A 26,328-nucleotide genomic window follows, 5' to 3' on the forward strand; every position below is an offset into this window, starting at 1 on the left:
TGAATACCCTAGAATTTGTTCACACGTGGTAACCAGAAGTAACAGCAAAACAAAAACAATCAAATAAATCCACAAAGGTATTAAAGAGAGTAGCAGTGTGAGTTAGGTGGAACATGTATAGACAAAGGCACAAGGTCCCCAGTACGATGTGCCCACAGGGAAAGCAATGGCAGGTTAGGCTGTACTCCCCGAAATGTGCTCTGTTAGAATGGGGCAAGTGATGTTTTCACTATCTGTGGTCGCATCATGAGACCTTGTTTTCTATTTTGTGTGACACAACGTTCAAAGCACTACTAATGAGCTGGACTGCATTCTTAGGCTGGGAAATGGGGTGTTGAATAGACTTAAAGTCACAGAATAATGGCTAATGAACCTGCAAATACTTTGCGTAGAGAAAGACAATCCGGGCAATGATAAATGCCTTCTACTATCCAATGGTCCATCATGTGGCAAACATGAGACTTGAGCTCACAAACTTCTGCATTGCAAACCAATAAACAGAAGGTAGAGTGAGGCTCCCACTGCTGTGGCATCAGAACTTCTGGCTCAGGACTTTTCAGTACTCAGGCTGCTGCACTGGGAGGATGGAATGGCTTGTCTCTCTCCCACAGCACTGCAATTTTCTCACTGGAGGTGTTCCCTCCAAGCCTGGGTGAGTACGTGGAGGAGATATTTTAAAGGGCAGCGTTCACAGTTTAGATTTGCTGTTGGACCAGATGACCTTTAAGGTGCTTTCCAGCACCTGGGGTTTCTTGATTCTGTTTCCATTATGCATCTATGCTGGGTATGTGTCACATTGTTTGAAGCAAACACTGAGAGTGCACAGGAGCGCAGTTTGGAATGTTGATGGCGCTCACATCTATTTTGTGTTTCAATTTCTGGAAGCGGTCTTTGTCTTTGAGGCAGTTTGGTCCCTGACCTTCTGTAACATTTGGAGTCCAGCCACACTGTCTTTGTTTACTGTAAAGAGCATGGAAAAACCGACTTCCTGACAGTTCTCTGCAAAGCCTAAGGTCAAACCACTCACAGGTGAACAAACACAGTCCTTCCACCTTAAACTTGCCACTTGGCCTCTGTAAAATGGACCAGGGTAGTAATGCCTGGTGACAGAAAGAGGGGAAATCAGTCCTCTGCCAGCAGCCAGCAATTAGTCATTTTGTCAGTCTGCTTTGTGCAGGGCTAATCTTAATGCAGCAACCATTTTGGTGAGGGTAGAAAACATGGCATGCAATTTCAAGTCCTCTAGCAACCTGCTAAACAGGCCAATATGTTCTTTTTTTCTCTATACCATCATCTCATTATTAATATTTGCTAGGATTGCAAGGATAAAGCATAAAGCATGACATCCTTACTCACCTAAAGGATTTAAGAGTCACAGTCATTGAATATTCTAATCATGCAAGCTATTTCCTTTATGGCAAGACCTCAACACAGCTTAGATGAGCCGGCTTGCTTTCAAGAGGCCATATCCATTTTTGCTAACCTCTACCGGTTTTTACTATCACCAAATGCAGTAGCTCCCTGTTATCAAAGGAAGGGAAGTATCCTCCTGGGTAAATGTCTGGTAAGCTCTTTCGGGGCCTGGCCAACACCTCATCCCTTTTATCCCCCTCCACATTGTCTTAGATGAGCAACTCCACATAACCATTTGTGTGAGCATCTTTGCATTAAACAGTAACCTTGCCTACACCTTTTTCCCATTCACTCAAAAGGAGATCCACGGTTGCTTAGTATTTCAAGATTAATTAGGATAGTTGATCTAAACTGATAGAAATAAAAATATTCCCAACATAAATTCTTTTTTAGCACCCCCTTTGTTTTTGCTCTCTAAATAGGCGCTGACTCTTGAAATACCCAAGTTATCTAACATTGCTCTTGAACTCTACTTGAAGATGATATACTAGCCTTTTACTACAATATATCTGGGTATTAAAAGCTCAATTCGTTACTGCTGATGAGAAAGATTATTAACACTTTTTTTTCCCCCAGCTATAATATGAGGCAATAACACCCCTTTTTACTTTCAGAGCCAGAGGCAGTATGTCATATTAACTGTCCAAGAAATGAGGTATGTTCGTTAATTTAGTATTCTGGTTAGCTAAGATTGTGTGAGGAGGCTGATAAACTTTGGTGGTTTCTTACTTTGCTATTAAAAAAAAATACTGGTAAAGTACATTAGCACACTTATTTTATTGCCTTGGTAAGTGCAGTGTTTCAATTAGGGGACAGACTAGGATGGGATGGATCTGCTGGCAGTGGGTAAGGATTGAGGTGGCTGCAGCAGTGGCACTAGCACAGCCCCAGTAAAGGGTGGCCGGAAGAGCAACACTGGTGGTATCAGGTAGGGGAAAGCAGGTGTGTCAGAAAACTAGGCCAAAGATAGAGAGAACACAGTCCACTGCTGTGTGCACCCGTCATGATGGAACCAGCCTACTTGAATCACCTGGATATCCTGTGATATGCTAAGTTCATTTTACTATTTCCTGACATATACCATCTTTTCAGATTTCTTTATGTCTACCTCCATTACTTCCATGCATTCTTTCATTATTTTTAAAAGTGTATCAATCATTTTGCTAGCTATTAGGAAAGCAGATTAATGATACAACTCCTAAGCTCAAGGAACTATTTTTTTTTCTTATTTATTCAGTCTTTAAAAACCATGATAGTCAGCTGTGCCATCATCATTCTATCTATTTTCTGGGAATCCCTCAATAATGTCACTTCTTTCTTCATAAAGCCTCCAGAAATCATCTCAAGTTTTCTCTGCCAATTCCAGACTCCAGACACCATTCCCTTATAGTGAGGCTATTTATTTATTTATTTATTTGACAGGGAGAGTTAGACAGTGTGAGAGAGAGAGAGACAGAGAGAAAGGACTTCCTTCCATTGGTTCACCCCCCAAATGGCCACTATGTGTGCTGCAACCATCAGAAGCCAGGAGCCAGGTGCCTTCTCCTGGTCTCCCATGCTGGTGCAGGGCCCAAGTACTTGGGCCATCCTCCACTGCCTTACCAGGCCACAGCAGAGAGCTGGACTGGAAGAGGAGCAACCGGGACAGAGTCTGACGCCCCGACCGGGACTAGAACCCAGGGTGCCGGCACCGCAGGCGGAGGATTAGCCAAGTGAGCTGCGGCACCAGCCGAGGCTATTTTAAGAGCCTGTTTGTTACCCTCCTGGTACCCACTCTGAGTCATGGTCACCAGACTCATTATCCTACAGTCTGGTGGATGTTTCCTTGGCTAGGGAAGAGGATACGTGGCCTAGCATTATAATGTGGCTCTCCTCAATTAGTCCCACTTCTTCTGTAATAACCTCTGAACCACATAGATCTCTCCACACACCTTCAGGCATATGTATGTATTCTCACCCATCTGGTTTCTCTCTCACTGTTTTTCTTCAACTCCAGGGTAACATAGAATGTTGGTTAAAGGCACATGATCTTGGGCAAAGTTATGTCTTACCACCTGTGTGATTTTGGACAACTTCTTTAATCTATCTTTTGTGCTTATTTCTATATGATTGAAAAGAACGTATTAAAAATACTTTGCTCATAAAGTTTTTAAGTGAATCAATATATCTAATATATATATCTAAATATATATATATGTATATAAATCAAATATATGGAGCAGGCCCTAGCATATAATTGCTCATTTTTAGCCATTGCCATTGCTATTGTTGTTAATACCCAAAGCCCACCCCCAAGTTGGCCCCACATCTCATAGCTCACTGCAAATCCCAGTTGCCTCTTGGAGCTTTCCCAGACATCTAGGTAGACGTATTGCTCCCTTCTCTGCCCTTCAATGGCAGTGTTTATCCAATCTACACTTAGCAGGTAGATTTAGGCCTATTTATTAGTTTTATGGGAAACAGAACTTGAAGTGATGGCTAGCAGCAGATGATAAAGAGTTAGTGCCATTGGAAAAACTAGCAGACACTCTTTAGAGTATACATTCTCCCAGGGCATAGATAGTTCTTGGTGAGTCTTTGTTTTTCTTAGAGTGCTCTGTGCCTGGTTAGTAACAAAAATAAGCCAACAATGTCTTTTTGCTGATTGGATGAAGGGTGTATTTAGAGGATCCTGAATAGATCAGTCTGTTTAGATAAGACAAAGCCCAACCAGAGAGGAGTGTCTTCGGCAGCAGCTTACAAGCATGAAGAAGTAAGGCAGCATCCTCAGTTTTGGGCAAACGGTTGTCCTGACAATCATGAACACGGTGGTTGAAGAGAGTCAGCACGATGGTGGGCTGCTGACAGGACTAAGACAACATAAGGGGGCCGGAGCGAAGGCCCTCAATTGTGATAGTATGAGTGTCTGAGCCTGGTCTCTAGACATGAACAGAGAAGGAATCTTCACTTCAAGGGTAGGATGTAAAGAAAGCGTCCGAAGACTTGAAAGATGATCGGAGGGTGGAGGGGAAAGATGAGCCAGGGACTGCTAGGTTTCTTCCTTGCTTAGTTTGGGAATATTCAAACTGGGAGAAGGTTGTCTTTGAAAGGACAATGACATGTGCAGTTTCTAGACTTTGAGTTCCAGGATGGCAGAGACCAGACTTGTCTTGTTCATGGTGGGACCCACAATGTCTGGGAGCAGGTCCTGAGACGCTCAAGTACAAGCTGAGCGAATTCATGGTCACTCACCTGACTATGTGCACAGTCAAGTAGGACTCGCTGTAGAGTTATCATCACCTGTTGACAGTAGTCTCTAGTTAGCTTATGTGGTCAGTTTTTCCACAAAGGCATGCCTCCCACATCTTGCAAAAGATGTTGCAAATAGGCAACTTATTTAATTCCAGGATGGGTGGCAATCTGAGGCTGCCTGTCTCCTGCATACCTTAATGTAAGTAATAAAACATACCTGGCAACCCAGGACCTCAGCAGAAAGGTACCTGGGCAGAGAGCTCTCCCTTGTTGAGGAGTAGCAATATCCACGTGGCTTCAGGCCTCTAGCTGCAGCCATGAGCAGTGATAGAAAAATATCACCCCTGTTTGCCAGCACGAGATGCCAAGCCACAAATAAGAGACATGTCAATTCAATGAAGCAGAAGCACTCACTGGATTTGAGTGATGACTTGCAAGAGAACTTTACTGCTGTGTGTTTGTATACCTTTAAATACAGAATTGCTTTAAAAAAAAATGATGGAAACCATCTCTTCTCTTCCCCCTACAAAGGGACAAGGTTTTCCCACTTGGGTGAATAATGTTGCCTGTGCTGCTCGCCGAAGACAGGGAGCGGTCCTGGCAAGCATCTTATTAGTCTAAAAATAAATTATTCAGAATGCAGGTTCAGATACAGATTGCAGGGGGAGATAATAGAATTGGTTTTCCAAGCCTGATCATGCTATGAAGCCATGGTGTGTGCTTTTCAGGAATCCACTTAAGTGGAATCAGCTTTGACTAACACAAACTAGGAATAATATTGCTGCCATCCAGCTAGTATCTGCGGTACAGCATGCTCGCAGTGGCTTCAAGTATCCCTGGTCTCCCTAGTCTAGATAAGTGTGCGTGTGTAAAAGTCTGCGCGCACTCCCAAGCATTTCTTCTCATTGTTCTTTTAAGGAAATTTCCTCCTGGCAGGGAGAGAGGGGCAGGACTCACTGGAGGCTTGTCTGCCTCCTACCCGCCCTGCCTCGCGCAAGAGTTGACCACATCAGCAGCCGACTCCGGTTCGTCATGTGGCTTCTCATGTGATGCTGGCTCTGCGGCACTTGCCAGCGTCAGCCTTTGTGCCTCGGCACTCATGGACAGACAGTGGCTCGGGGACAGGAGAGATTTTGGAGGGGGCGGGGAGGCCAATAAACCGAGAAACGTCAGAAATAAAAAGTCGCACGAAGTACTCTGATCTCTGTATTCTTTTTGTTTTTGAAATTTGATTTTAACCCTTTTTTTTTTTTTTTTTATGGTTTGTGTCTGTTTTTTCCACCCCCGCAGGCGCAGAGCTGCGCTGTTTTGTGTTTTTTTTTTTTCTTTTTCTTTTTTCTTTTTTTTTAAATTCTGAAGCCAGACCGTCTTTCTTCACAGCTCCAGGGCTGCATCGCCGTGGGCACGCCGAGCTTTCCTGGGTTACCTGAGCTGCTTCTGCCGTCTCCTGCCCGGGCTTCGCCAAGCTGCGCCCCAGCCCGGACCGTGTGCATCTACGGCATTGCGTGCAAGGAGGACCTGCTGGCCAGGCTCCGGCCAGGGTCTCCTCGCAGCTGGATGAGGGGACCTGAGGACAGGGTGAAGCTGCAGAAGACCCAGGGTGGGACGGCTAGAGAGGACGCAAAGGACCGGGGAAGGGGGAGTTAGGAATACTACACATCCAGTGCCCACCGACGCGCCGCAGGGCTGCCGCGCGCACCCAGCTCGGCCGCTCCGGGGGACCGGTCTGGGGGAACAACCCAGGCTGGGATACGGTGGCATTTTACCCGAGAATGGAGCTGAAGATGGATAAACCAGGTATCTGATGTGTCTGTCTGACAAGGCAGAGTTGGAGAAATGCAGAGTGAGGGCGCGCGTGAAAAGGAAGAGAGGCCGAGTGCTGGGCGATTTTCTGCCACTTCGCTGCGCGTTCTCATCCTAGGGAGGATGGCATAATTTATACCCCGGTACATGGATGGAGGAACTGTAAATTGCAGTCTGGACGTCCCCGGGGCTGTCAAGGAAGAAACTGATGGGCTAGGTGGCTGCACCAGTGTCCCCAGAGGAAATAGCAACCTTGCAACATGGATTTAAATGCCTGTGCATGCGTGTAGAGACATGGAGGAAAAAAGATTTCTGACCATTTTACACAGGAAGTCTGTCGCGTTGCTGGATCGGACTTGATTGCAGCTTGTGTGTTCAGCTCCAGTTCAACACCCACTTCCTGACTAGCCAGAAAGCATGGCCAAAGCAGCTGCACGCAGAATTTTCTCCTTCATGTGAAAGCAAGCCCGTCAGTTTTAACTCCTTGAAGTTCCGAGTGCTCTGTGCGTCGCTAGCCCTGATTGCAGGGTTTTGTTTTCTTCTTCTTCTAGAAATCCCTGTAAACACAGCTGTATTCAGTATGGTGAAAAATTCTATCCTGTAAATAGAAATCTGATCAATTTAATCAAAATAAATGTATCCCAGATGACTTTGAGACCAGCTGGCTACCACAGGCTTCAGATGCTAACTGCTCGGTGGAGATGAATACAGTGATCTATTTACATGTTTTAGAACGCCAGGAGCAGCCTATGATTTTTTAAAAATCCTCTTCTAAGGAGGAGAGGTGGTCCTGGTGCCTCACAGCTAATGGTTAGGTACAGGCGCGCATGCTATTATGATGCAACTTGGGAGTCCGCTGTGTTGCATTTTGAGGGAGGCGTGCGGTGAGCATAGGATGGTCGTGGTCACTGTGGAGCAAGCTGGCAGCTGACTTGCTGCTGTGGCGAGGCGAGCACCTCTGCTGAGGCTGGGCGGGAGCACTGAGGCTTGCTGGAGATTTCAGAGGGGTGAGCTCGGTGCTGCAGCGCCAGTGCCAGTGTGGAGGAATCGGCTCAAATCCCGGGGTGAGGCACTTTCCCAGTTGTCATGGGGAGCCCTCCTGGGCCGCCTGTCTGGCCCTTGCACTGTTTGTTACCCATTCTACAAAGGCAGCTCTGTGTGCTGGATTATGTTTGGCCAGCTGTTGATGCATTCCTGAGGGTGGGGCCGCCTGAGGATCTTGTTACTGTACTTCCAAACTGTAGAGCTGTGTGTGCGTGTGCAGGGAGAGAAGGCAGGGAACGGAGAGGCAGCAAGGGAAAGAATCTGAGCATATTTACCCCTTTCTCCAGACAGTCCTCGTGCCAGTCCAGAAAGGCTGAAGCTACAGTGAAAAGAAGGCAAGAGGAGAGAGTAAGAGATGGGGGTGTGGTGGTGGTGAGGGGAAAGAGAATGACTGCAAGCCCCTAAGAGAAAAAACAGAACTTCAAAGCTGCAGAGACAAGCAGAATGTCAGCAGCTTGTAATTAGCGGTTCTTGGTTGCATCAGTGACTGCATCGCTCCAAGAATAACTGCGCTGTGTGCCACAAAGCGAGGAAGATAGTCATAACCAAGATAGCCAACCCAGGTCAAACAAGGGCAGACAGATTAAGGAATTTTCTGTGTTTGTAAATCTCCTACTGATGGATTCCATGTATTTAAGAGTTGCTGAATTCTGCATAATTGCAGACCGAGTTACTAATTTGTCCAGAATGGAATGGTGGGGGTGGGGGGACAGGTTCATTAAATGAAACTGTGAACACTTAAATGCAGACTAGTCCTGCAAGCTGTGTCAGTGCAATGCATTTCTCCCAAACAGCCAAAAACTGCACTGCCAGTCTCCTGCCTCTGCATCCACACCTCATTTTCATTTGCTCTTTTGCATTTCAACAGAAAGAAGTAGATTTCATAAAATCGGTGAAATCCCAAAGATCCCGTGTTAGAATTTAGAAATGGCCATGGCGTCCTGATGTTTGTTGTTAGTCCTGGTCTAAACCTTGTAGGAGCTTCCCTTGTCTTGAAGCCTCCCAGCAGGTAATCCTGCGGGAACTCAGGGTACCGCAGATGTGGAGATCTCAAGGCCATGTTCATCCTCCCCACCCCACACCTCCCTTGCCTCTGGTGCTGGGGCTTCCAGAACCTCCACAGAGACGGTGGGAGGAGCTGATTGGTTGGGAGACTTAGACTGTTTACTGTTGTTTGTTTCCAGTGCCCCTCCACGGCATTCATTTTGTGTTTGTGTTTGTGTTCACGCTGCACAATTACTCCTGACCTGCTTCGTCTCTCTGCCCAAAGAGAAGTCAGTTTTAGTTCAGCTCTGTGTGTTTGGCTTCCTTGGTGAGATGCGCACATGTGTTGGGTTTACCCGGGTATGCGCCTTCCTTTTTTAAAATATGGATCAGGGAAAACTGTAGGCAGGGAAAGCTGTGTGTATTAAGTCCATCGCTTTTTGAATCACATGTAATATAATTTAAATATACTCACTTTGAGTTGCCAAAACTGACATTGTCTGAGCCCGTTTAATTTACATCTTCGATTTAGTCAAGAAGCGGAACCTGCCACATCAGAATAGCGTATTCTGAGCACCCAACAGGGTGGAAGACATTATTTTGTTTGTGTTAGTTCAAACAGCTGGTCATTAATGCAGTCCCCATTTCGGGAGTGAAGTGCCGCTGGACATGAATGGCTGCTTGATTAATGCTGCCTCTCCGAGGGTCCTTCACCCAGCAGTCATGCTCGCAGCAGAATAATGTAGCATGATGTGATTGCACTCTAACAGGATAGTATGTCATTGTGTCACCAAGCAATTGAGGTTATTATGGGGCAGGGCAGACAGACGGGACAGTGGGGTTACTAGACCGTAGCATTTTTAGAAATACAGGCCTGACCTACTTAGAGTTATTCTCTCTGGCTGGCAGCTGCATGGTACATAAAGTCCCCTGATAGGCTGAGACTGTTGCTAGGGGGAATTAGCATGAATTTTTCCACACACAGACTCAGTGACTGAATGATAAAAGCCAACTGGAATTAAAGAGATTTGGTTTAGAATTATACAGATTGATCTGCCTCGTTTTTCTTTCTCTGCTGCAGAGAAAGAGTGCAAAACACAGATTTTGTTTCCATTTGTTCTTTGACCTTCTTGCCCCTCCCCTCCGTACACCTCTCCAAGGTCACGAGGGGAGGAGAACAGGACAGTTATGAAATTTTGCTTAATCTCTTAAGGTTGGGGTCATTGAAACGATGTTGCAAATTGTAAGATATTTCAGCCTGAAGTCTGCAGGCAGTGAGCTCACTGAAGCTGTTTCGAAGCTGGGCATGCATCTTTCATGCACTGTATATTTAAACTCTTTCCCTTTTGGGCTTGAACAAAACATTTATATAAATTCTTTTCTATCCAAACAGATTGAAGCTTGCACTATCTGGCTTGTTTAAAAGAAGATCGTCAGGATTCCAGATTTAGACAGAAAAAAATATATAGCATTTTTTTATTACAAAATATTTTTTTTCAGTGCTATTTTAGGTTTGGCTCTCTTTTCAAAAACCAGGCTGAGGTTTATGTTCGTGGATGAAATTTGACTGCTCCTTCCCTACCCCCCTTTGCTTCACAATGTATGGGAAGCCGTGGGGTTTTCTCTAGAAGAAAATGTGTCTGTAGAATTCGTCCAGCAATGGTTTTTCCTTGATGCTGTCATAATGCACAACATGGAAAGAACTCACACCATCTATTATTATAAGCTGAGCCATTTTTTCCCTCCTTTTCTGTCTCCCCAAGTGTCTGTAGTTTTTAATAAATCTTTTCTATGAAAGGATTGTTAATGGATCTTTTTAAGATCACCTTCTACCAGGAGAAAAATTAAAGCAATGTATATTCAAGAATACTTTGATTTTTCTTGTTCTTAATTATATGCTATCTGTGCTTAACCTGCAGTTTCTTTCTGTTGTCTTTTACTGCTGAAGATATTTATTTTCCTGCCTTTTTGATTTGAAGTTAATTTTTTATAAGAACACTCTGTGCTATTGCAAGTAAACAAGAAGCTTGGCTACATAGGAGAGAGACAATGTGATTGCTGTATACTTCTAGCATGGGATTTCCTGGGCACATGGGAAAGGCAAGAGAAAATTTAGGTGTGGGTTTTACTTTGCATTTAGGTTTTAAAAAATATTCAGAAATACTTAGATACGTATGTTTTCAAACAGTGGTTTCTTCTTACAACAGGACTGCAGTCAAAACAAAACAAAACAAAATCCTATAATGCTGTCAGAGCTAAGCAATCCATCAGTCACCTTCTTTTTTTTAATCCAGTAGTATTTTCATTTTAGCATGTAAATATAGCTTATCATGCTAAAATAGAATATATTTCCTGATGTTGTAAATGATAGAACATACCCTCATTGGGGGAGCCTCCACAAGCCCATTGATTTATAAAGATTTCCAACCTCACACTTTGTTAATTAAATAAAATATCAATTTGTATTTGTGGAATAAAAGATTACCTTGGCCTGCTGCTCCTTCTAAAACAAAGCAATTTTGACTTCTGCACTACTTACTTCATTCAGGTCACTGTACAATCATTTAAATATTTGAAAGCAAATGTATACAAAAACGTCACTTTGAAATCACTTAAGTGAAGGAAAATTTTAGCATAATTTTATTAACATTCTTTAATGGACAGATGCATAATTTCCATGTAAATTGCAGCCTGTATCCAGTTTCTCAAATTGAATGTTTATTGTTTGATTAAAAATAAATTGATCACATTGAAATTGATCACATAAGTCCTATTTTGTTGTTTAGGTTATTAAGAATTTTTCCTTATTTTGGCTTTCATCCATGACCAGAGAGAGATAAGTATTTAGTGGATCAAAAACAAAAATAATTTTTAAAATATTGTTTATGCTGACTTAGCTATAGTTAAGCTTAACTCCAAGGTATTCACTTAGACAATAAATGTTCATGGTATTTATTTCCTCCACTGCCATTGATTAAAAAAAAACAAGGGAATGATCCCACTTGCTTACTGTATCATAATCATCATCATTTGTTTATTAGGTAAGTACAAGTGTTTACTTTCTGCTCACACATGCAACTGGCTTTTCCACTTACAAGATTTAACACAGACTAATGAACTTTTGGGAGTGTTCCTGGGTAGAGGTACATGAAGCTCAGTTAGATTTTGGATGCAGTAGTTTCCATTACTGTGGTATCCAGTACTGAATATTACCCAGCCCTGATAATGTGGGGGAGGAACTGGTAACCTTCCTGCTTGATGTTTGGAGGTGATCAGCTCTCCTGATCTCACATGCAGGCTCCAGCTCTTCTAAACCATCTCGACACGTTCGTGATATTGAAGACCCCACACTGGTGAGGTCGAGAAAGCACGTTTTAACCCAGAGCTCTTCAACATCAGTCTTTAAATAGTTAATAGCATGTCAACCACCTGTGTAACTTGCCCGACCCTCTCTCTGATATTTTCCAGTCTTCCTTCCCACCCCTCTCCTCCCTGATTGGCACAGTTTTGGCATACTATTCTGTTAGTTGATTTGCATGTGAGTCTCCAAGCCCTTTTTCATCTGTGTGCCACCTGCATAGACATAGCTTCACACATACTAGTTGATTAACAAATAAACAAAAGTGAATTAATGAGCATTCAGGAGACAAATTTTGGAGATGAATAATGAAGTCTTCTGTTTGTAGGCTTATTAGTGGTCTGGGGCAGGGATTGGCAAAGTTTTCTATAAAGAGTCAAGTAGGAAATACATTAGGCTTTGCAGGACATGTAAATCTCTGCTGTAGCTACTCTGGTTGGTATAACTAGAAAACAGTCAGTTACAACTGCTGATTGAGCAAGTGAGACTGTGTCTAAACAAAACTTGCTTTACAGGGCCAAGCATTTGGAGCAGTGGTTAAACTGCCTCTCAGGACACCCACATCTCATATTGGAGTGCCTCAATTCAAATCCAAGCTCTGTTTCCCATTCCAGCTTCGGGCTAATGTGCACCCTGGGAGGCAGAAGGTGATGGCAGAAGTGGTTGGATCCCTGCCACGCATGTGGGAAACCTGTATTGAGTTCCAGGCTCTTGGCTTTGGCCTGGCCCAGCCTTGGCTATTGTGGTCATTTGGGGAGTCAGCCAGCAGATGGGAGCTCTGTCTGTCTCTTTCCTTTTCAAATGAAATGAAAATAAATAAAGCTTGTTTTATAGAAACAAGGCAATAGGCTAGATCTGGTCTGTGGGCTTTAGACCCCCAAGTATAGGAGAATACTTGAAAAAAGTTTATGGAGATGGAATTATAAGATAAATTTTTTTTGCATCAAAATAAGCTTTAAAATCCACATAAAAGTGGTTTTCAAAAGGTTCATGAATAACAAATATTGTGAGAAAACTAAGCATAGATTTCCATTTTATTTGCACCAAAATAAACTTACCTTCAATTTCTGTTTTTTCCACAAACATTTGGAAGTGTCAATGTTGTTATTCCCTTTGATAATTTGAGGGTGTGGCTTACACATGGTAAGTATATTGAAGACACCTGGTACCTATATTAGAGCTCAGTGTCTTAAAACGGGGAGGATTGAAAACAATTTAACAATAAGCAGAACAAGGGGCAGATACATGTTATTTGTGATGAGAACATGTTGCTAATTGAGCAAACTTTATTCACTTGGTAATGACACAGATGCAACAGTATATTTTAAAGCTCAAAGATGAAAGAAAAGATTATTATTTTTCCTTAAAACATAATGTTGTTAAATTGTTTGTCCTGTAAAAAAGCAAAATGGAACAGTTTTACCTCTCAGAATTTTCATCCTGGGTCTGATTGCAAGGAGGAAGCCTGCTGTCCTTGCTTAAAGAACTGTGCAAAATTCAAAATGGGCCAAGTGGTCAATCTGGAATCACAGCTGTTGTGTTAGATTAGCATTTACCTGTTCTTCTTCAAAAAGTTTTATTAGTTTTTATTTATTTGGAAGAGTGACAGAGAGAGAGGAGAGAGAGAGAGAGAGAAAGAGAAAAATAGGAATCTTTTCATTCACTGGCTCATTCCCCAGATGCTAGCTAGCTATAGCCAGGACTGGGGCAGGCCAAAGCCAGGAGCCAGGAACTCCATCTAGATTTCCTATGAGGGTGGCAGAGACCCAGTTACTTGAGCTGTCAACACTGCCTCCCAGGGTGTACATTAACAGGGAGCTGGGTCGGAAGTGGAGCAGTAACTTGAAGCCAGGCACTCTAATATAGATTGAGGGTTTCCCAAGTGGTGCCCTGACCACTGTGCCACTTTGCTCTTCCCCTATTCTTTTAATCCATGTAAATTCTTTCAACAACCTGATCCAGAAGTTCCCTTTCTCCTTCTCCTTGGTCCCTTCTCTGTTAGGTAGTAGTTAACTTCTAATATTAGGGGTTCTACCTATTCGCACCCCTTTCTTGGCTTTCCTCCTTGCTACGCAGCAGTCTATGTTGGCCTTATATGAGGGGATTTCAAAAAGTGTATGAAAAATGGCATGAAAAGTTTATTTTGGTGCAAAAACCTCTGAGATCCATGTACACACACAAAAACAAATCTTCAAAATTCATGGAAACTGTATCTTATGAAGAAAGTACATGGATTTCTATTTTTTGCACCAAAATAAACTCACCTTGTAATTTGCATGTCAGGTGGATTGGGAAAAGTAATTAAGCAAGGATAACAGTTATATAGAAGCACAGGCCCAGGTATTAGGTGCCCACTGTGTTTAAATTTCAATCCTGAAACCCACCAGCAGTGTGATGGGGACACTTTAATGAACTTCAAACTTGCTCATTGATAAACTCAGGATACTAGGATACTGGTTACCTTGCAGAGCTCCTGGTGATACCATTCAAGGTACATCTAGAATATTCTCTTTCAGGAGTCACATATTGGAAGCCCTGAAGCCTAGAGCAGAGCAGATACAGAAGCCCACTCAAGTCTAGAGGCATCGATATTTCTCAAGGAAATGTGTGCTCGCTGTAGCACCACTATTTTTTTTAATTGGTTTTATGTGTTTTAGCATAGTCTCTTCTAGGAATGTCCTAGAGACACAGATTGGTTTTTGTCTTTTTAAGGTAAGGACAGATAGAACAAAAAGTCCTGCTCTTCTACCCTAAGGCTACAAATTCCTTATTTGAAAATTATGTTTAAGGCTTATCTCCTCCAGAAAGTTTATCCTGATTAAATGGCTTGGGAGTAACACATGGCCACAAACATTCTTCAGTATTAAGCTGATTTTGTGTCCAATGACTTTTTTAAGAGCATTTGTTATTCTTCATTGCCCTTCCAGGCATGTCTTCAGTAATCATGCTCCCCTTGGAAACTCTTTGACTCCCAGATGTGTCCTAGGCTGTCTTCTTGTGAGAGTCCCCCCCCCCCCCGCCCCGTCACACCATGCAAAGCCCTTATTCAATCTTTATTCTGCATTTTTTCCTTTCTGATCACCTCTCCGTTAAACTGTAAGTGGCACAGGGCAGGAGAACCGTGCCTTTAATATGGTATGCCCAGCGGCTGGGAGAGCCATAGGTGCACTCTAAGTACTTAAATATTTGTGAAACAAATGACTACCAGAGGTAGTTTATTCTGTACATTCTAATAATTCATATTAAATAAGTCACTTAGAATTTTACTAAGTATAAATGGTGATTCTTACAAGTTAATCTACCCCAGAAGTTGTCAGACATGACTTAAAAAATGGAACTAAGTGAAAAAATACACATACCTACCTACACTATTATAGCTTCTGCAATGGGAACCAACGAATTACACACTTTTATTTAGACAGAGTATAGTATTGAGAAGCCAATTTTTTAAAATAGCAAAAATAGAAATCAGTGTAAAGCAAGAATGAACATTCTTCTTTTGTGAGGATTTCATAAAACATATATCTTATTCTGTGAGTGAGACATGTTCTTAGTTCTAACAAACCATTGAAAAGCTTATTAAATGAAAAGTGTTCAGGAAACATCAAATGAATTTGATAGTTGGTATTTTAGCTTGCCTTTATATTTTTTCTTAATAAAAAAATCCTTTAGTACTCTAACAGAGAAATGTTAGAAAAATGTTCCTTTTGATGTTTTTAAGGACCCTTTTTCCTAACCCACAAGGCTAAACTATATTAATAACAGATAGATGTGGGCGCAGGAGGGGTAGGGGTGTAATTGAACATTTCTCGTCTCCCTGGGGTTTTTTCCCTTGTTGCTGGTAGCAGCTCCAAATGGCCGTGAACCCCAGGGGGAGTGAATGCAGCAGCATGGGAGTGAGAGCCTTTTTGTGTTCTCTGCCAATTATTAGGTGTGATTGAATATTTTGAAAGAAGCCAGTACATAAAAATTGGCATTTGGCTGTTCCTTACAGAAGTGATCCTTTCCCTGTTTTCTTTTCCAGTGTGTTTGATTCTCTTGCCTTAGACTCTGTCTATTGCTCTTGTTATCAGAAATAGGCCTCTGTCTCCCAAAAGACTCATAGATACGCAGCGGGGGACAATGGCCCTACAATATTTTTTACTTCTCTAGCTAGTGTGGGTTTATGGGATTTTCCTTGTTCTGTTACAGGGAAGCCTGTGTTTCATCTTTTTGCTAAAGCCATGACAATCGCAATTCATACCACAGAGTCCGTTTGGTTTTGGTTTCTAGTTGTAAGAATGTGGAATGCCAGTGCGGGTACAGTGGCCCATTGGATGAGGGTGGTTCTGCCTCTGCTTCTCATCCAGCTTCTTGCTAATGCCCACAGATATTAGGAGGCAATGGATGACAGGTCAGGTGCCTAGGTCCCTGCCACCCACGTGGAGTTGGCCTCAGCCTAGTCTAGCTGTGGCTGTTGGAGGCATCTGAAGAATGAACCAGCACATAGAAAAATTTCTCTCTGCCCCTCTCTGTTGCTCTGCCTTTCAAATACATCAAAATAAATAAGTAAATTTTTTAAAGAATGAGGAATGCCAATATTGTTTTCTAAGAATGAACATGGGTAGCTTTAACTTTAATGTATTTTTGGTGAAAAGATTAATGAAGCTTGTGATTTTAAAGAAATCTCTTTAGACTTCTTTATGAGAAAACTATCCTATAGAATTTTTCATTTCACGTTGCTTCCAACAAGAAAACACAGTACTGACAGGAGTGATGTTTGGCAATCATCAGTCCTTGCCAGAATCTCACAACTCCTAATTATAAAATGACGAAAGCCAAAAAGGTTTTTTAGGCAACACGTGTAAGTATAAAGAGAGAGTCTTTTACAAAATATTAATCACTTAGAGCTAGTTCAAAATGAGGGCCAGCAATCAGAGTTTGAATATAGTACCCCTCCTTTTTTTAAAATTTTTTTTTAATTTTTATTTTTTGACAGGCAGAGTGGACAGTGAGAGAGAGAGACAGAGAGAAAGGTCTTCCTTTTGCTGTTGGTTCACCCTCCAATGGCCGCCACGGCTGGCGCGCTGCGGCCAGCACACCGCACTGATCCAATGGCAGGAGCCAGGTACTTATCCTGGTCTCCCATGGGGTGCAGGGCCCAAGCACTTGGGCCATCCTCCACTGCACTCCCTGGCCACAGCAGAGAGCTGGCCTGGAAGAGGGGCAACCGGGACAGAATCCGACGCCCCGACCAGGACTAGAACCCGGTGTGCCAGCGCCGCAAGGTGGAGGATTAGCCTAGTGAGCCGCGGCACCGGCTAGTACCCCTCCTTTTTAATAGTTCTCCATGTTCCTGCTGATTGCTAGGAATCAGGAGTTGGGTCTTGGCTCCATCCTGGAGACCTGTTAGGAATTTTGATGACTCACTTAGCACAGAAGGCTCTACTGTATTTCCCGGAATTTGTATTTCCAGGACTCTTTCTTTAGAACCAATGTACCATTTTTTGTCTTCTTAATCACATGTATAGGTTAAAAGTTAAACATGGATTATGATCTCTCTTTTTTTTTTTGGAGCTGCTTTTAAGATCAATTTTTAATATAGGAACGATTGCATGGCTTTATTATATACACAATGGTAAAGAAAGCCTAGTTTAATTTTCTTTATACCTATCCCTCAGACACTAATATCCATGGAGAAAAGTATTGTATCAATTTACCTTACCGCTGAGTAGTGCCTGGCCCCGAAATGGTGCTATAAACATATCTGTGGAATGAACTGAATGCAGGAAGAGCAATGTTGAGATATTTTAAACCAAAATTCCCATCACAAACCACCAGGTTTCAGTTTGAAATGCAAACAAATGAAATTTCTACCCAATATTGTTATAAATTATTTCCCATTTTTATTTAGGTAAAATAAAACTTCCTGAATTAAAGTGTGATGTTTTTCACTGTGCTATTGCTTTGTATAATGCTAACTGGTATAGTATGCTTGCTCACATAGAAAAACTATTATAGTAGTGATTTCTTAAATATTCACTTTTTAAATCTTTATCAAGAAGTTCAGCATTCAATAAAATGCCAATCCTTAGACATGTTCATAAAGAGAACACGTGGTAGTGTTTGTTTTTTCCTTTAAGTAGTGGGCTAAGGTTATTATTATATAATCATTTGTCTAGCAGGAATTAGAATAAGTATCTTACAGGTGGAAGGGACCTTAGAAATAATCTGAGCCTTCCACTGCCAGTCATTTTGCAGCTAAAGAGATTGAGTCATGGAGAGGCTAAGAGATTTGCTCCGAGTCATGCAGTTAGTTTTTACCAGGGCTCGGTTTTTTCCCTGATTCTAGTGCTGTCCATGTTCTGCAGCCCTGCTGTACCCTAGTCCTCCTATCTCTAGTTCATAATTAGTCCACTTCAGAAGTCATTTGGGCTGATTCATCACCTAAGATGTGTTACAAAAGGTCCTAGTGATGTGATGCTATGTAGTAGAAATACATAAGTAGCAGGTCCCTAAGGGGTGAAATTCAACGTATTCGTTATAACAAAGTTACTGATAATGCAAAGCTACAAAAGTGAGATTCCCAGTCCAGCTCTGCTATAAACTGGCAGTTTGAGTGTATGTGAGTCATTTCTCTCTCCAGGGATCATTTTGTACTGTAAGAGGATAGCACTTTGATAATTGCTTAAGTTCGCCTCCAGCCCTGCTCTTCTGCCAGTCTGTCCATGCCTGGAAACGTGATCCTGTATTTTGAAGCTGTGACCAGAGTGTCTGTTTCTGCACTCATGGTCTATGGACTGTGTTGTGAATCAGAGGAAGAAGCTGTATCCCAAGGAACTATTTCCCTGGTGTTTTCCTTCCGTTAAAGGACAGAGGAAAAGAAGAGACCTAGGCTTTCTGAGGAAGACCTGGTCGTGCCAGCGGTGTTGCAGTTTTCACCCGACGTGTGCCTGCCTCACTGCTGCTGTTTGCTGTCCTGGAGGAACTAGTCAGGAAATTCCGGCCCAGCCACGGCTACTAAAGATACCAGAGAGAGGCCTGTGGAACCAGAGGTGGCCGCTCACTGAGTTAGGGTCACCCTGACCAGCCACAACAATGTCAGGTCCCTGGCGAAGGTGTGTGGTGACTTGAACAGAGGCTCAAAGTGAACAGAGCAGTTTGGGTGCCTACCAAGACTCTGTGAATCACTGCAAGAGAAGCACCTGGTGGTAAAGTGTCTAAGTTGTGGAATCAGCTCTGAGTGAGACTCCACAGCAATGTGTTGACTTCATAATCCTTCTGAGATTGTTAAACAGACTACTTCCCTCAGCAGTGAGCCAGGAGGTTAAAATGTTCATTATAGATGCCTAATCAAACCACTTTTTTAATAAATTGACTATCTGATGTTAAAAAAAGAGAACTAAGCCGGCGCCGCAGCTCACTTGGCTAATCCTCCGCCTGCGGCGCCAGCATCCCAGGTTCTAGTCCCGGTTGGGGCGCCAGGTACTAGTCCTAGTTGCTCCTCTTCCAGTCCAGCTCTCTGCTGTGACCCGGGAGTGCAGTGGAGGATGGCCCAGGTGCTTGGGCCCTGCACCCACATAGGAGACCAGGAGGAAGCACCTGGCTCCTGGTTTCGGATCAGTGTAGCGTGCCAGCTGTAGTGGCCATTTGGGGGGTGAACTGACGGAAAAAATGAAGACCTTTCTCTCTGTCTCTCTCTCTCACTCTGTACAAAAAAAAAAAAAAAAAAAAGAGAGAGAGAGAGAGAGAGAGAGAACTAGGTCTTAAAGGCTACCAGAATTGTATCCATTTTGTAGTCTTTGATATTTAATAGTGTAATTGGTTACTTTGCACCCATGTTTGTAGTTGGGCACCATTAGATGAAAACAGCACTGGACTTCGTCCCGTCTAATATGGTTGCCATTAACCTTGTGGAGTAGGATTGGATATTGAAAACTTGAAATGTAGCCAGCATGAACTGAGAGGTGCTGTAAGGATAAAATACACTCTAGATTCTGAAGACCTCGCATGATAAAACCAATAGAAAATATGCATTTCATTAATTTTAATACTGATTACATGCTAAGATAGTAATGCGTGGGCATACTAGATTAAAATACACCCTAAAGTTTTTTGTTTCAGTGTATATTTTTAAACATAGCTTCTAGGCAATTTAAAGTTATATGTGTGGCTTACATATTTATTCTGGAAAGTGAACATCTATACCATGGCTTGCCAACTTCTCATGTGGAAGATAAGTCTTTAAATCTGAATCCTTGTGAATACCATGGTGAGTGGGGAGTTGCTTTCAGTGGGCTGTGTTGTATGAAAAGGATAGAATATGATGCAATTCTCAAGAGGAATGAGCTTCCTATGGCTAGGGTGGGAGCTTCCTTCTGGAGGCTGCTAATCATACTTCCACATTCAGATTTTAATGCCAGTGAGCTTACTTGAAATGCTAACAAGTACCCGGCAATGAGTGCAGTCAGCTAACAGTGCACAACCAACCAACTGATGGAAATCAATTGCCAGGAGGTTCCTGATCTCCATAGTGTCACATGTGTTGCAATTTTTTATAAATTTTTTTTTAATTTGAAAGACAGAATGACAGTGAGAGAAAGTTAGACTGAGAGACAACTTCTGTCCACTGGTTCACTCCCCAGATAGCCACAACAGTGAATCCTGGGCCAGGTTAAAGCCAATACCAGGAACTCCATGGGTGGCAAGGGCTCAAGTATTTGGGCCATCTTCTGCTCCATTTCCTGTGTGCATTAGCAGGGAGGTGGATTGGAAGCAGAGCAGCTGGGATTCAAAACAGCTCTCCAGTACTGGATGCCAACAATGAAGTGGTGACTTCACCTGCTGTGTAGCTATAACAGTCCCAGTATTGTTCCTTATTGCAACTTGCTGGCTTCAAGAAAATTCACTCTAAAATTTATACAAAGCCAAAAGAGAATTACGCACAGGATTTGTGATAATGGTGGACTTATAAAATTTGAAGAGCTTATGAGTTTGCTAGTAATAACAAAACATTGCAGCTATAACAGCAGTACACTTGTGGGATATCCACCATCATCCCAAACAAGTTGCAGGACTATTTGATGATAGTAAGCTTTGGAAGAGAGTAAGTAGAACAATGTTAATATTTTTTAAGAAAACTTTAATAAATATAAATTTCAAAAGTACAACTTTTGGATTATAGCAGTTTTTCTCCCCATAACCACCCTCCCACCCACAAACTATTTCCTCTCCTACTCCCTTTCCCATCCCATTCTTCATTAAGATTCACTTTTAATTATCTTTGTATGCAGAAGATCAACTTAGTATATACTAAGTAAAGATTTCAACAGATTGAACCCACATAGACACACAAAGTATAAAGTACTGTTTAAAGACTAGCTTTACCATTAATTCACATAGTACAACACATTAAGGACAGAGGTCCTACAAGAGGAGTAAGTGGCCAGCGCTGCGGCTCAATAGGCTAATCCTCCACCTAGCGGCGCCAGCACACCGGGTTCTAGTCTCGGTCAGGGCACCGGGTTCTTTCCCAGTTGCCCCTCTTCCAGGCCAGCTCTCTGCTGTGGCCTGGGAAGGCAGTGGAGGATGGCCCAAGTGCTTGGGCCCTGCACCCCATGGGGGACCAGGAGAAGCACCTGGCTCCTGCCTTCGGATCAGCGCGATGCACCGGCCGCAGCGCGCCAGCCGTGGCGGCCATTGGAGGGTGAACCAACGGCAAAAGGAAGACCTTTCTCTCTGTCTCTGTCTCTCTCTCACTATCCACTCTGCCTGTCAAAAAAAAAAAAAAAAAAAAAAAAGAAAAAAAAAAGAAAAAAGAAAAGAGGAGTAAGTGCACAGTGTTGTTTTAACAATTGACACTCATTTATGACATCAGTAATCACCCGAGGCTCTTGTTATGGGCAGCCAAGGCTATAGAAGCCTCTCAAGTTCACAAACTCCTATCTTATTTAGACAAGGCCATAATCAAAGTGGAAGTTCTCTCCTCCCTTCAGAGAAAGGAACCTCTTTCTTTGATGGCCCATTCTTTCCACTGGGATCTCACTCACAGAGATCTTTCATTTAGACCATTTTTTGCCACAGTGTCTTGGCTTTCCATGCCTGAGAAACTCTCATGGGCTTTTTACCCAGATCCAAATGCCTTAAGGGCTGATTCTGAGGCCAGACTGCTATTTAGGGCATTTGCCATTCTATAAGTGTGCTGTGTATTCTGCTTCCCATGTTGGGAAGCATATTCCCTTTGACACTTAATCCTATCTTTTGATCAATTATGAACTTAAACTGGTCACTTTAACTAGTAAGATGGCATTGGTACAGGCCAACTTAATGGGATTTGGAGTCCCATGGCACATTTCCAGCTCTACCATTAGGGGTAAGTCTGAGTGAGCACGTGGTGAACTGTACATCTCCTCCCTCTCTTATTCTCACTCTTGTTTTTAACAGTGATCAATTTTTAGTTAACTTTAAACAGCTAAGAATAATTCTGTGTTAATTAAAGAGATCATCCAATAGTATACTAAAAAGAATAAATGGTAAGCTGTTCCTTGACAGGACAAGGGCTGATCAAGTCATTGTTTCTCATAATGTCAGTTTCATTTCTACAGGTTTCCTTTTAGGTGCTCAGTTAGTTGTCACAGATTAGGCAGAACATATGATATTTGTCCCTTTGGGACTGGTTTATTTCACTCAGCATGTTTTCCAGATTCCTCCATTTTGTTGCAAATGACCGGATTTCACCCCTTGTTTTACCACTGTGTAGTATTCTATAGAGTATATATCCCATAATTTCTTTATCCAGTCTTTTGTTGATGGGCATTTAGGTTGATTCCATGTCTTAGCTATTGTGAATTGAGCTGCAATAAACATCAAGGTGCAGATAGCTCTTTTATTTGCCAATTTAATTTCCTTTGGGTAGATTCCCAGGAGTGGGATGGCTGAGTCATGTGGTAGGGCTATATTCAGGTTTCTGAGGAATCTCCAAACTGTCTTCCATAGTGGCTTTACCAGTTTGCATTCCCACCAACAGTGGGTTAGTGTTCCCTTTTTCTCCACATCCTTGCCAGCATCTGAGGTTGGTAGATTTCTGTATGTAAGCCATTCTAACTGGGGTGAGGTGAAACCTCATTGTGGTTTTGATTTGCATTTCCCTGATGGCTAGTTATCCTGAACGTTTTTTCATGTGCCTGTTGGCCATTTGGATTTCCTCTTTTGAAAAATGTCTATTGAGGTCCTTGGCACATCTCTTAAGTGGGTTGTTTGTTTCGTTGTGGAGTTTCTTGATCTCTTTGATTATGGTTATCAATCCTTTATCAGTTGCATAATTTGCAAATATTTGCAAATATTTTCTCCCATTCTGTCGGATGCCTCTTCACTTTCCTGACTGTTTCTTTTGCAGTACAGAAACTTCTCGATTTGATGTGATTCCATCTGTTAATTTTGGCTTTGACTGCCTGTGCCTTTGGGGTCTTTTCCAAGAAGTCTTTGCCTGTGCCTATATCTTGCAGGGTTTCTCTTATGTTCTCTAATAATTTGATGGTGTCGGGTTGTAGATTTAGATCTTTAGTGTTTATCACTATGCCTTAAACTGAGGATGTTTATATAACACAGTAATACTTTATATCTAAGAAGTTTTTTTTATATGTCCAAAAGTTCAGTGCAGTCTTAGAATTGATATGGACATTTTTAGTGATGAGCAAACAGAGGCTTAGATGTAGTAGGTGATTTGATGATACCTGACTGGAGTTCCAAATATCTCTATCCTGAGTCAAATACTGTTTCCATATTAACCTTTCTGATGTAAATGTTATTATATTTACATCACTGGGGCTGGCCTTGTGGCACATTGGATTAATTCACCACTTGCAATGCTAGCATCCCATGTTGGAATGCCAGTTTGAGTTATTCTACTTCTGATCCACTTTCCTGTTAATGCACCCAGAAAAGTAACAGAAGATGGCCCAAGTACCTGGGCCCCTACCACTCACATGGGAGACCAGGATGGAGTTCATGGTTCCTTGCTAAAGCCTGTTCCAGCCCTGGCTGTTGTGTCCATTTGTGGGAGTGACCCAGCCAATGTCTATCTCTATTTTTGTCACTCTGCATTTCAAATAAATAAATCTCTAAATAATTACTTCACAGGGCCAGTGCCATGGTGTAGTGGGTAAATCCGCCGCCTGCTGTGCCAGCATCCCATATGGGTGGCAGTTCAAGTCTTGGCTGCTCCACTTCCAATCTAGTTCTCTGCTATGGCCTGGGAAGCAGCAGAAGATGGCCCAAGTGGAGCCCTGTACCCATGTGGAAGACCCAGAAGAGGTTCCTGGCTCCTGGCTTTGGATTGGTGCAGCTCTGGCCATTGCAGCCATTTGGAGAGTGAACCAGCGGATGGAAGACCTCTCTCTCTCTCTTTCTCGCTCTCTTGCTCTTTCTCTGTCTCTTTGTGCCTCTCCTTCTCTCTGTGTGTAACTCTGACTTTCAAATAAATAAATAAATCTTTAAAAAATTATTTCACTCCAGTATAGGATCATTTAGCTTCCAGAGTCATCTTGACAACTTGATTTATCCATAACCCTCAACCGTTTATGGAAGGTATTTGTTTTTAAACAAGCATGGATGTAACTGGAAAGAACCCACTATTCTTGGAAAACTCCAAGAGGCATCTTGTTTACTGGCTGGAAGGAAGGAGTACTTTCATCGACCCAACTGGTGTCAAGGTCAGGGCTTCCTGAAACATAAACAACATCAAATAAAAAGGAAAGAAAAATTCTGTCTGCTGTGACCAGGAAGGAGCCTATGGACTGACACATAGAAAACAACTACAAATTCTGAATTCTGAATATATGACACAAAGCAGCCACTGGATAGCACTAGAGAGCAAACAAAGTAGGTAGAGTGTTTTCTTGGAGGAAGGGAATCAATTGGAGTTATTGCCTGTTAGAATTTTTAATCTTTGGATATGAAGTGCAAGGGAAGTGGGTACTAGTGTGTAAATTTGCAGTACCTGTAGCCGGGAAACTATAAAAATGAATGTGGGGAAACTTCAGTTACCAGAGAGAAGATGAAATCTTAGACGTGAACGAAGTGCAAATGAGATTCCCATGTTCTGTCCCTGCATTTTTCTGGCTTACTCTGGATTCATACACACATAGAGTAGATGCAAGTATCTCAACCAAATGTAAAGTCTCTGCACTGAGACCTGAGCTATCACCCAGATATCAAAATTTACACCTTTGGGGTGAGGCAAGAGAGTTGTGTGCCAGAACAAAAGGTGTAACACTCATAGGTGAAAGATAACAGAATCCAGAGTCTCTTCATCTTAATATTTGTAATAGTGAGGATATAATCTCAATTTGTATGACATAAAAATTATCCAGATACTGGCATCAGTTCTGATGAGAAAGGAACATTAATATCAACACAAAGATGACCTGGTCATTGGGAGTAACAATCTTTAAAAGAGTTGTCCTCACCTGTTTGTATGTAGTAAACACAGTATGCTCACAGTGAAGGGAGAGTTAGAAATCTCTACAGAAAAATAGAAAAGATGAAGAACCAGTGGAAATTCTAGAATTGAAAAATGCAACCTTTTAAAAAAATTCGCTTGAATTAAAAGCCAAATAAAGTTGGGAAAAGAGTAAGTGAACTTTAAAGTAGAGCAGTAGGAATTATCCAAGGTAAAATACAGGGTGGAAAAGACCAAAATAAGTGAGCAGAATTCAGAGATCTGTTGGATACTCCTAAATGGTTTCATTTAATTTAAATCTACTTGGAGTCCAAGAAATAGAAAAACAAAGGAGTATTTGGATACATAATACATAATAGCCAATAGTTTCCCAGATTTGATAGGAAACATAGATTTACAGACTCAAGATGCTGTCAAATACAAAGTTGATTAAACACAAAGACCACAACACAGTCCATCTGTTAAAAGCCACAGACAAAACTTTACAAACAGCAAGAAAAATGGTATTTGTAGCACTTGATTTTTCTTCAGAGACGTTAGTGACAGATGAATATGGAACAACATTTTTGTACTGTTGAAAGGAAAAAAAAAAAAAAAAAACCCTAACAGCCAATAATTCTATATCCAGCAAAACTACCCTTTAAGACTGGGACAAAATGAAGACATTTGTTGGATAGAAGAAACATACCAGTATTCTTCTTCATCACATCTATAATGTAAGAAATTCATTGCATAGGGAAAATGATACCAGATGAAAATACTGGTGATGAAGAGCAGCAGAAATGGTAAAAATCTGGGTAAATTTTTAAAAAATACTATTTTGTGTTAGTTTGGGCTGCTGTCACAAAATACCACAGAATGGCTGGTTTGTATACAACAGAAATCTTTTTGTCACAATTCTGGAGGACAAAAGCCCAAGATCAGAGTACCTGAGAGCCAGGTTCTACTGAGGGGCCTCTTTGAATTGAGATTGATGACTCATCATGGAATCATTACATGGCAGAAAGGGAGCTAGTGGGCTCTCTGGCCTTGTCCTATAAAGGCATTATTCACATGT

The 26,328-nt window shown here is 42.1% G+C and overlaps 1 long non-coding RNA gene and 1 pseudogene across 2 annotated transcripts in view; both read left to right on the forward strand.

Moving 5' to 3' along the window:
- Nucleotides 1–24,311, forward strand: part of LOC103349704 (transcription factor SOX-4) — a 524,220-nt gene extending 499,909 nt beyond the window's left edge. Inside the window, exon 7 of the long non-coding RNA XR_016234237.1 lies at nucleotides 23,951–24,311. This is a non-coding gene — a long non-coding RNA (transcription factor SOX-4). The remainder of the gene's footprint in view (nucleotides 1–23,950) is intronic.
- Nucleotides 3,569–11,230, forward strand: LOC149126787 (uncharacterized; annotated as a pseudogene). Its single transcript, XR_011388765.2, has 2 exons — nucleotides 3,569–5,836; nucleotides 6,025–11,230. The product of XR_011388765.2 is annotated as an uncharacterized LOC149126787 (transcript).
- Nucleotides 24,312–26,328: the final 2,017 nt, after the last annotated feature.

The sequence above is a fragment of the Oryctolagus cuniculus genome, chromosome 5, assembly GCF_051225735.1.
Source record: "Oryctolagus cuniculus isolate XC-2025 breed Fujian yellow rabbit chromosome 5, ASM5122573v1, whole genome shotgun sequence".
NCBI lineage: Eukaryota > Metazoa > Chordata > Mammalia > Lagomorpha > Leporidae > Oryctolagus > Oryctolagus cuniculus.